The sequence below is a fragment of the Pleurodeles waltl genome, chromosome 2_1 (genome assembly GCF_031143425.1).
Source record: "Pleurodeles waltl isolate 20211129_DDA chromosome 2_1, aPleWal1.hap1.20221129, whole genome shotgun sequence".
NCBI lineage: Eukaryota > Metazoa > Chordata > Amphibia > Caudata > Salamandridae > Pleurodeles > Pleurodeles waltl.
This window is the reverse complement of record NC_090438.1, coordinates 772,734,696-772,747,014: the sequence shown is the minus strand read 5'-3', so window position 1 is coordinate 772,747,014 and position 12,319 is coordinate 772,734,696. Positions and strand designations below refer to the sequence as shown.

Genomic DNA, 12,319 nt, shown 5'->3' with positions numbered 1-12,319 from the left:
TTTTCCCTGCATTGCTGAAAGGCCGTTTAAGACAGGTTTGCCGCAGTTAGTCATAGGCCACCTCCAGACAACAACGAACCTCTTGATATCATGAGGGTTCATGATCAAAAGCCAAAGTCGCACTTGACTTCTTTGAAGAAGCTTCCTTTCACTGGGTCAGTCTTGCACAGTGTACCGTTCTGGGCCTAGTCTAGAACATTCGGGCTGTCATTTCGATATTTCATCTTCAGTCCTATGACTTGGTGAGAGTAGCTCTGAATTCTTTTGACCTTTTTAACCTCCTGTTTTCTGTGTCTCAAGTTCACAAGATGGCAGATTCGGGCCCTCTAGTGAAACCTGAAGTTCAAGTGGTCCCAGTACTAAGGAAACTGAAGGAAATCTCAAGGGATACTGCACATAATCTGCAGCAGTGGCTATTCTGCCACAGTTGGACCAGTTGCAGACCCCTCTCCCTTCCCCACTTGGAGCTAACGGGGGGGCGGGGTAACAGACTTGTCAGTGTTGGGTTGTGGATGTCATTTGGGAGAGGTGGGGATTAAAGTACACTGGTCTCAGATGTAGCCTGACTCCATATCAACTTGTTGAAGTTCTGAGCTATTCAGTTGGCTTTGAAGGACTTTTTACTGTCCATCAGTGGGGAGGCTGGACAACACCAGTGCAATGTGGTATTGCAACAAGCAGGGCAGAGTAGGGACCTAGGCCCTGTGCCAGGAAGCTCTGTGCCTCGAGTTGGTTTGAGCTTCAGAGCATCTTCTTGATTGTGAACCACCTAGCAGGATCTTTAAATACCAGAGTAGGCGAGCTCAGCAGATGGTGTTTGGCACACAACAAATGGCGACTGCATCCCATTGTGGTGTAAGTCATCTTCCTGGCTAGATTTTTTTGCCACTGTTAAGAGTGTGCAGTCTCACAAGTATTGGGTGGTAGGGTTTCCGTGTGAACACCTGCTTGGAGGTTCATTACAGCTGAAATGGAACTTGTGACTCCTTTATTTCTTCCTGCATCTGCTGCTCATGTTCCAGGTTCTGACAAAGATAAGGAATGACATAGCCCAAGTCATTCTATTGGCTCTGAATTGGGTCAGGAGAGTGTGGTACCAGATGTTTCTGAGCATAAGCACATCTCTCCCGATCTGACTGCCAATTTGCGAGGACCTCCTGTCTTAGCAATAGGACAGGATCCTCCACCCAAATCTAATCAATCAACACCTCCGTGAGTTCAGTTTGCAGATTGGTTGGTAACTTATGGATTGACCCCTTACATAGCAAACTGTCAGATGTTATTTTGTTTATTTTGTCTTTGGCCACCATGGTCTTGCAGTGGGCACTATTAAGGGTTATTTGTCAGCCCTTTTGGCCTTTCTGTGTTTGTAGGACCATCCACCGTGCTTAGCACCTGTTGTGGCAAGGTTTATGAAAGGCTTGGCACACATTTCCTCCTACGCTCTTTGAGATGCCTCAGTGGGACCTTAATTTGATCCTAACATTTGTCAAGTGCATGCCCTTTGAGCTGATGCATAGCTGCTTGCTGTGTCTCTAGAATTTGAAGGCTATATCATTGCAATTACTTGAGCTCATTGTCTGAGGGAGCTTCAGGTGCATTCTCCCTACACCATGTTGGTGTTGGGAACTTGGGCAGCTTTCTTTCTAAAGTTGTGACTCCTTTCCTTGTTGGGCAGATTATCTTCTTGCCTACTTTTTTTTGCCCCTCCTATCCCCTTGAAAGAGGAGGACAGGCATCGTCGTCTGGACCCTAAAAGGGAATATTTTTATTAATCTTATCAGGGGACCCTGTGTAGATGATCAGCGCTTTTTGGCTTCTCCAAGACAAAGAAGAGAAGACTGTGCAAAAGAGGGCTCTGTCGAGCTGGATAGTCCTTTGCATTAGGATCTGCTATGCACGGACCAAAAAGAAGCTGTCAGAAGGTCTGAGAGCTCATTCTATCAGAGTTAAACTCGCTACAACTGCTTGGCATGTGGAGTGCCAGGATGCAACATGGGCTTGACAGAAAGGATATTTCACCTCCCCGTCCTGCAAGTCTTTTTCTTCTGAGTCCACTTTAATCATACCTCGGAGGCACTACTTTTTTTTCTATTCTAAATTGAGTAAAGCGAGGTTAGAAGTATCCATCAGAAGAATGAAAAGGTGCCAAGTTAGGAAACTGCGCTCTGGTACTACCAAATACACCCTGTATCAGAGGATGTGGAAAGAAAGAGGCATGAAATGGACATCAGTGCTGTGAGGTAATGCTTATATGTTTCTGCACTCTGTCATTTTTGGGGTGATATGGAGTCGGCATGAAGCCACATGACGCCATCTAGTAGCTTAGCTCTTGAAAGCCCTCCTGACCCAGTTTCACACCCTGGGAGAATTCTACGGTGAGGAATATGCAGTGAGATAGTGTGTTCACCAGAAAGAGCATTACCAACAGTTGAGAAATGTAATCTTCTGCACTATTGCAGAAAATCACAATTGAAAGAGAACTAGCTGAAGCCATTCTGAAACCTTAGACAGCAATTCTACATCCCCTGTCTGAGTATAGCAGTGAGTTCCAAACCACCCCACTTTGTTCTTCATGACCAAGGAAATGAGTGTTCTTCAGTGTACTCGAAGTACTGCTGTGTGACCGGGGTCGATGTCTGCATGACAACCAGTCTTCCAGAATTGAAGGACCATCAAGTCTGCACTTCTTGCTGAAAGAGCTAAATTCTATGTAGCATCTAGAAGCCTTACTGTCTGCTGAAAGAGGTAGAGAGTGCATGGCATTGCAGGAAGAGAGACTGTCTAGCCGGAAAAGCCCAGTGTGTTCCTGGAATGAGGAACACCCAGGGGAAGCTGACTGCAAGAAGGAGCAAAGCATGGAGTGACTTTTGTTAAGAGTCCACCGGTCTTCTGAGCAGTTCTTCTTGTGAACTGCACCAAGACTTTCAAGAACAAACCATCAGCATGTTATCTGGCATCCTGTTGTGTACCTAAGAAGCAGGTGTTGATGCTGCCCCAAACAGGAATGGAAAATCTCTTGTCACTGCCAAAGCCAAAGTTCTGATTAGGCCTGGAGTCTGCAACTGCAGAAGACTTGCACCCTCTGAAAACCTACAGAGCCTGCAAATGGCTTGACCAAGCGTCCGTCTGCATCCAGCCTGGGAGGACACGACCACTGAAGACGAGTGCCTGCTGTGCTGACTTGCAGCATTAGTCCCACCCAGCGACTCATGTTCGAAGAGAGGTCACCACTGCATCAATGAAGCTGCACTGCAGGAGCAGCTACTTAGAAGACACCCACCTGTACCATTACAGCTGTATCCTCAGGTCCTAGGTGTGAGCGGAACAAGAGATGGAATGCATAGAGAAATCTGTGTAAGAGTTTAAGACACTTGCCCTGGTGAACTCAAGTTGTCCATAGCACCTGATTGATGCATCTAGTCAGTGGGGATCATCCAGAATGAACCACATCTGTGCCTAATTGATACCTTTACCCATTCTACATACTGGAGACTGTCCACCTAACCAAACTCCTGTAGCAAGCATCAGAGTGAGTGTAGCGTCTCACTAAGGATCGTAGATTAGGTTACTGTTTTGTACCTGAAATCAGTATTGACCTGTGTACTTTTTTAATTTGCTCTGATATAAAATAACTTTCTTTTAAATAAAAGATAAGAACTGCCTGGACAGTACAATATTTTGTTTGTTGATTGATATTCTAGTTCTGAAAACCCTGTGATTGCTCCTCTGAGTGTCAAGCTTGGAAAGTGTTGCACTTGCCACAGCTTGCAGAACCATTGTTGGGCAGACCCAGGACACCAGTGGCAAATAACCTCAAGCTCCATAGTTGGTACCATGAAGACCCTGTCTCCCTCATAGCCCACCCGAACGGGTCCGATATTATTGCTAACCACTTAAAAAATGCATGCTGTGAAAAGGTGGAAGGGTAGTCAGAACTGTTTGTCCATTTATGCAAAATAACTCCACCCTAATTGATCTAGTACTGCTTTTCCTACGGCAAACAAAAATCCATTTGTGTTTTGAAATTTGCTTAACTGTGACATAGGCCCTCATTACGACTTTGAAGCCGTGGTGCCGAAAGACCGCCCTAGTACGACTGCTGTCAGATTTCCGCCTGATTTCAGGTGGAAATCCGATAGCAGTCGGCCTGGCATACGGCGGTTGAGAAACAGTTCCACCGCTGGCATCGCCACAACAAAAGGACTCTGCCCGCCATCTTATGACCTGTAATGCCGTGCGGCAGTGTCCGGAAGGCGGTGGGATGCCGGCAGTCGAAACTCCGGGACCCATGCCCTCCTGGACGACCTCCTCGCTGGAAAAGGTAAGCGATTGTCCGACAGGGGAGAGGGGGTGATGTATTGAATGCGGAGGAGGCGGGGTGTCTGCATGTGTGAGTGCGAGGATGGGGAGGGGGATGATGTATAAGTATGTGGAGGGGGGTGGTATATGCATGTGTGCAGGGCCGGCATTAGGGCAGTGCAAGCAGTGTGTCCCGACCGAGAGCTGACTTGGATTGGGGGATGTCCTGACCTGGGGGGGGTGGTGTGGCTATATTTAGCATTAACTTATGAAATTTGCGATTTAAAAGCACCTGCTGAAAAGTTCCTTGTGCATCCAGCCTTCAGGAAACAATTAAAATGTGAAGATACCTCTTGTGATTAATGTTCCAGCTAGGTAGAGAGATGGGAGTTTTGTCTAGCAGCAGCTTTGACTCACCATTAATTAGCACTGAGGGTTAATATGCCTGCTGCAAAGAACAGGACTATATTTTTAATGGATAGCTGAGTGGATTAGTAAAGCCAGCCTTTACAAGCGCTTTAAAACAAATCAATGTATTTCAAAGAGGAGCTATGGAGAGATGAGGGGCACTTTTGTCAGGTGGTAGTGAGGGAATCCGAGGAGGTGGCCATGAGGTGATGGGCGCAAAAACAGACTGTCACACAGGGCGCCACCAGCTCTGAAACCGACCCTGCATTTGTGTGTGCGCGGAGGGTGCAAGGGGATGGCATATGTGTGTGTGTATGGGGAGAGGGGATGGTGTATGCATATGTGTATGTGTATGTGGAGGGGGAGTGGGATGGTGTATGCGTGTGTGTATGTGTAGGGGGTGGTGTATGCGTGTGAGTATGCAAGTGAATGTGATTGTATGGGTGCGCGTGTGCAGGGTGTTCGTGTGCGTTTGCATGGGTGTGCCTAAGTGTGTGTGTACATGCAGTGAATGAGTGTTTCTGTGTGTGTGTTTGAGTGTGTGTGCTCGAGTGACTGGGGGTGTATGTAGTGAGTGCGTGGGTGAGCGTAAAAGTTTAGAAGTGGATGTGTGCAGGTGTGTGGATGTGGTGGGGTGTCTCATTCCTGGTGCCGGGTGCAGGACCGCCAGCATTTTTGTGGCGGTCTGCCGCCTTGTATTACCGCTAGCGGTATTACTGATGCTGACTGGCTGGAGGTACTCACCTCCAGCCCGGCGGACCACCCAAAAGTGGCAGTACGGGTGGCGGTTTGGCTAAAGCCAAACCGCTGAACTCGTAATATGGCAGTCTTTACCGCCAGCGGTAAAACCGCCACCATGAGTGTGACGGTCTTACAACTGCCAGACTCATAATGAGGGCCATAGTCTTAACAGTTTATTTTTTCCCAAGTTTTACATTCAGGCTTTCCAGAAACAAAGATGCTCATAGGAGGGACAAAATTTAAGTGTATTCCCTTCAAGTGCAAGGAGGTGTATTTCTGTTTTTGAAATACTGTTTATTATGGATATATTATTATGTTCGATGGCATGTGTAGCTGCAGATACACATACTATGCATATCGATTCAGACATCTAGTGTTGGGCTTGGAGTGTTACAAGTTGTTTTTCTTCGAAGAAGTCTTTTAGAGTCACAGGATCGAGTGACTCCTCCTCTCGGTTCCATTGTGCATGGTCATAGACTCCATTGTCAGATTGTTTTCTTTCCGCCGTCAGGTTCGGACGTGTTTCCTCTCGCTCTGAAATTTCGATTCGGAAAACTTTGGAAAACCTTCCTTTTTGTCGGTATTGTATTGATTGCGTTATTCATCTAGCATCGAAACAGTAGTACCGTCGGAAAACCACTTTGTTTGCCCTTCGGGCACTCGTGCCCAATTCGGGCTTATTCGGGCCTACCGCGTGGAGAGCCTCATGTATCAGACTCCATTCCTATTTTGCCCTCAGTGCCACACTAAGTACACATAGACAGACCAACATCTGGTTTGCAACCTCTGCTTTTCTCCAGACCATCGGGAGGAAAACTGCGAGGCCTGTCGATCATTCCGATCGAAAAAGACTCTTAGAGACCGAAGAGCAAGAAGGCTGGAAATGGCATTGAAGAGCGGGGAACATTTTGACGTTACCGAAGAGGAACAGACGCAAACAGCAGTCTCTATCCGATACACAGTCGGAGCAGGAATCCGAGGACGACAGACCCATCACAGCCGGCCAGCATGTGAGTACGTCTGCCCCTGCACCCCCACACAAAAAGCAACAGAAGGCCCTGGGTACACCACTGACGGAAGGCCCTGAAAAAGACTGTTGGTGACCGACCCTCGGGTTCAGCACCGAAAAAGGCCACACCTCCGATGACTTCGGAGTCGACAAAAAATATCAAAGGCTCCATTTCAGACTCCAGCAAAAAACAACAATTTTCAGAGTCGAAAATTAGAAAGACCGTTTCGGAGCCGAGACCTTCCTCATCATTTTCGATGCCGCAAAAACATCAAACTTCGGAACCGAAAAAGACAAGCTATACAGAGGAGCAAGGACGTTCCAAACGACTTGGAGAAAGCCATAAAACCTCTGAGGAACAGTCCGAAATTGAACCAATCCTCCAAATTATGGATCATAGACAATCTAGGATACACATCCATAAAGAAACAGGGAGAATCATTATAGCACCACCACTAAAGACAAAGAGAAAGCTGGCATTTCAAAAGGAACTGGACACTGCACAGCCCCCAGCTAAGGCGCCAAAACAAAAAGAAAAGCCAGCACCTCCTCAGTCTTCTCCTCCACATTCTCCGCACCTACCTACCTGTCCTCACACCAGCCCTACACCAATGCAGTCTCCAACACATTCTTTTGATTCTCAACAAGACACTGTTGATCCATGGTATCTTTAGAACCCTGATCCCATCCCAAGCAACAACCCAGACATATACCCCTCTAAACCATCTCCAACTGAAGATACTACAGTATACAATCAGGTTATAGCTAGGGCTCCAGCCTATCATGGGGCAACAATGCACACAGAACCATTGGAGGAAGACTTTGTTTAATACCTTATCCTCAACCATTCTAGGTTCCAATGCCTCCCAATGCTACCAGGGATGGTAAAGCACACAGACCACATTTTTAATGAGCCTGTGAAAACAAGGATAATCACACCTAGAATAGAAAAAAAGTATAAGCCTGCCCCCTCTGACCCTGATTACATCACCCATCAGGTGCCTCCCGATTCAGTAGTGGTTAGTGCTGCACGAAAGAGGGCAAATAGCCAGTCCTCAGGAGATGAACCCCCTCCTGATAAGGAGAGCAGGAAATTTGACGCTGCAGGAAAGAGAGTTGTGTCCCAAGCAGCAAACCAATGGAGGATAGCTAATTCCCAGGCACTGCTAGCCCGTTACAATAGAGCCCATTGGGATGAGATGCAGGATATCATACAGCATCTCTCATAAGAGCACCAGAAAGGGCACAACAGGTAGTAGAGGAAGGGCAAGCTATCAGTAACAACCAAATAAGGTCTGCCCTTGATGCAGCTGATACGGCTGCAATGAGTGTGAACACAGCAGTTACTATTCGTAGACATGCATGGCTGCGCTCCTCTGGTTTTAAACCAGAAATCCAACAGGCTGTGTTAAACATGCCTTTTGATAAGAAACATCTTTTTGGACCAGAGGTAGACACAACAATAGAAAAATTAAAAAGGGACTTGGATACAGCCAAAGCAATGGGTGCTCTCTATTCTACACCATATAGGGGGTCATTTCGTAAGAGGCATCAACCTCACAGGCAAAACCAACTTATCAAACCCAGTACCAGCGAGGTGGGTTTAGAGGCACATATAGAGGACAATACTCTAGAAATAGAGAAAAAAATCCAAACCTCCAAACAACCAGCAACACAATCAAAACAGTGACTTTCCTCACTCCCTTCCACTCCACACATCTCCTGTGGGGGGAAGACTACAACAGTTCCACACACATTGGGGAAAATATCACAACAGACAACTGGGTGTTGTCAATTATTCGCAATGGCTATTGCCTAGAATTGATAAACACTCCTCCAACTATTCCACCAAGGTATCACAAATTAAGTCCAGAACATACAGTTTTGTTTCAAGAGGTTCAATCTCTACTACTCAAACAAGCAATACTGTTAGTTCCACAGTCTCAACTAGGAACAGGAGTTTACTTACTGTACTTCCTAATTCCCATACAAGATGGTACCCTCAGGCCAGTATTAGACCTCAGGTCACTAAATCTCTATTTCTGTCAGAACATTTCCACATGGTAACTCTGCAAGATGTTATCCCACTGCTACAAAAACAAGACGTTATGACAGCATTAGACCTCAGAGATGCTTATTTCCACATACCCATCCATTCAGCTCACAGAAAATACCTCAGAATTGTTATATAAGGAAAACACTACCAGGTGTTACCTTTTGGCATAACAACGGCTCCAAGGGTATTCACAAAGTGCTTAGCAGTAGTAGCAGCATACCTAGTGAGACAACATATCCATGTATTTCCATATCTAGACGATTGGCTAATAAAATCAAGCAATCGTACACAATGCCAAAATCCTACAAAGTACGTGATAGAAACTCCACACACCCTAGGATTTTCTATAAACTACCAAAAGTCATACCTTCAGCCAGCACAAATACAACCGTATTTAGGTGCTATCTTAAATACTCAACTAGCTCTAGCGTATCCAAATACACAAAGGATACAAGCTTTTCAAAATCTAATTCCACTTATACAACCAAATCAAAAACACACTGTAAGATTTGTCATGAAAATACTAGGAATGATGGTGTCTTGCATTGCAATAGTCCCACATGCAAGACTAAACATGAGGCCCTTACAACAGTGCCTTGCACAACAATGATCACAAGCACACGGTCATCTTCAAGATCTAGTGTTGGTAGACCGCCAAACACATATGTCCCTTCAGTGGTGGAATCACTGCAACTTAATCAAGTGGCGGTCATTTCAAGACCCTGTACCTCAGACCATAATTACAACAGATGCATCAATGATTGGTTGGGGAGCTCACCTAAACAATCACAACGTTCAAGGGCAATGGAATGTCAAACAGAAACAGCTACACATAAACCATTTAGAGTTATTATCTGTGTTCCTTGCCCTCAAAGCATTTCAACCTCTTCTCAAACAGAAGAATGTTCTTATAAAAACAGACAACATGACAGCCATGTATTATCTCAACAAGCAGGGAGGGACACATTCATCTCAACTGTCCCTTCTAGCCCAAACAATTTGGAAATGGGCAATTCACAATCAAATTAATCTATTAGCACAGTACATTCCAGTGATAGACAATCAGTTGACAGATGTTCTCAGCAGAAATCACCAACAAACACACGAATGATAGATTCACCCTCAAGTATTTCAAAAGTACTTTCAAAAGTGGGGTACACCAAACATAGATCTATTCGCAACAAGCGAAAATACAAAATGCCAAAACTTCGCATCCAGCCACCCACATCCACTGTCCAAAGGCAATGCTCTATGGATCAATTGGTCAGGGATATTTGCTTATGCTTTTTCCCCTCTCCCACTCTTTCCATTTCTGGTCAACAAGTTGCGTCAAACTTCACTCAACATGATACTCATAGGACCAATGTGGGCACGTCAGCCATGGTACACAACACTTCTAGATTTATCTGTGGTACCTCACTCCAAACTCCAGTTCAGACCGGATTTGTCAACACAAAACAAAGGTCAAATAAGACATCCAGACCCCAAGGCTCTCAATCTAGTGATTTGGCTCCTGAAGTCATAGAATTTGGATATTTAAAACTCCCATCAGAGTGTATGGAAGCTATTAAACAAGCACTACTAGACAGTGCTACGCAAACAGATGGAAAAGGTTTATTATTGTCAATCTAAAACCATAGATCCTCTCTCAGCATCAGTACAAAACATTGTTTGTTATTTACTTCATTTGCAGAAATCAAATTTAGCTTTCTCCTCAGTAAAAATACACCTTACTGCAATATCTGCATATTTACAAACTATTCAACATAGCTCTTTATTTAGAGTTCCTGTTATTAAAGCTTTCATGGAAGGCTTAAAACGCATCATTCCACCAAGAACACCACCAGTTCCATCTTGGAATTTAAATATAGTGCTTACCAGACTTATGGGTCCACCTTTTGAACCCATGCACTCTTGCCAAATTCAATTTCTAACATGGAAAGTTGGCTTCCTTGTGGCAACTAATTCATTAAGAAGAGTAAGTGAAATACAAGCTTTTACTCTTGAAGAACTTTTTTTCCAAGTACACAAACACAAAGTTGTACTAAGAACAAATCCAAAATTCCTACCAAATGTAGTCTCACCATTTCACATCAATCAAACAGTGGAACTGCCAGTCTTCTTCCCACAGACAGATTCTGTGGCAGAAAGAGCTCTACATACATTAGATCTCAAAAGAACTCTGATGTACTACATGAACAGAACTAAACAATTTAGGAAAACAAAACATCTTTTTGTAGCTTTCCAACAACCACATACAGGTAATGCTATATCAAAACAAGGTTTAGCAAGATGGATTGTTAGATGTATACAAACATGTTATATCGAAGCAAAAAGACAACTTGCAATCACTCCTAGAGCACATTCTACAAGAAAGAAAGGTGCAACATTGGCTTTTTTAGGAAACATACCAATGGCTGATATATGTAAAGCAGCTAAATGGTCAACACCTCCTACATTTACTAAACACCACTGTGTGAATGTTTTCTCACAACAAGCCACAGTAGGTCACGCTGTCCTCAGAACATTATTTCAAACAACTTCAATTCCTACAGGCTAGCCACCGCTATTTTGGGAGGATAAGCTGCTTTTGTATCTGCAGCTACACATGCCATCAAACTGAAAATGTCACTTACCCAGTGTACATCTGTTTGTGGCATGTTGTGCTGCAGATTCACATGTATCCTCCCTGGAAGCATGTAGTTGTTTAAGTTAACACATTTGCACATATGTATATACATTTACATTTGCATGAGCATCTCTTTTTTCGCTTATATACTATATCACTCATTTCTTCACCGTCTGCGGGAAAACAATCTAACAATAGAGTCAATGACCATGCGCGATGGAACCGAGAGGAGTCGTCACTCGATCGAGTGAGTCTAAAAGACTTCTTCGAAGAAAAACAACTTGTAACACTCCGAGCCCAACACTAGATGTCGGAATCGATATGCATAGCATGTGAATCTTTAGCACAAGATGCCACAAACAGATGTACACTGGGTAAGTGACATTTTCCTTATATGCTGTATGGCATTTTTACGTAATAATAAAGAAACGTTGAATTGTATTTCTAGATCTGGAATTTCTTAAACATTTTACAGTGTTAACCAGCCTGTTATTTGAGCAGTCTAATAGTATTAACCTGGTGTCAATGTTGGCATTAATTCTAGTCTCATGATTATCTCACTTAAGTTCAGTTTGAAGATAGCAAAAGAGTTGTTCCGCTCATTTATCAGTCAAGAGACTGTATTTCAGTAAATTACCTGGGAGAAAGCTTCTGGTCTTTTTAATTGCTTCCTGTCTTCACTGCCCTCTGTGGACTGCCTCCTCCACCGCAACGGAGCTGATTGACTGCCTCCTGTACCTCAAATTTTAATTTCTTTACCAACTGTTTTGCACTACTTGTGTTTTTTTGCAATTGCCGGTTTGCATTTGTTGCTTTGATTGTACCATGCCCTTGCATTTTTGTGTTCTCAACCGCTAGGTAGTCACACACAAGTGACCCTGCACCAACAAGTGTTTTTTATGAATTCCCTATTTGTGCATTTTACGGAAATGCTGGCAAATGGGACCATGGTTTCTTTCTGGCCATTTGAGGAGCTGATCTGTGCATAGAACATTTGGGGATGACCTAAGGGAGGGCATTAAGACATGCTGTGTGTTCCCTGGCCTCTCACATCATAGAAGGTGAAGGCAATATTCCAAGTCCTGTCACAAAGTAGCAGCATTTTCCTGAGGTTCCGAATTAAATATGAGGTAAGCGCATACACCACCACCACCAGTAGTAGCAGCACAGAAAC

General features: G+C 44.4%; 1 protein-coding gene across 2 annotated transcripts in view; it reads left to right on the top strand.

The window, feature by feature from the left end:
• Positions 1–12,319, top strand: part of RANBP9 (RAN binding protein 9) — a 365,177-nt gene that overhangs the window by 340,155 nt on the left and 12,703 nt on the right. The window lies entirely within an intron of this gene.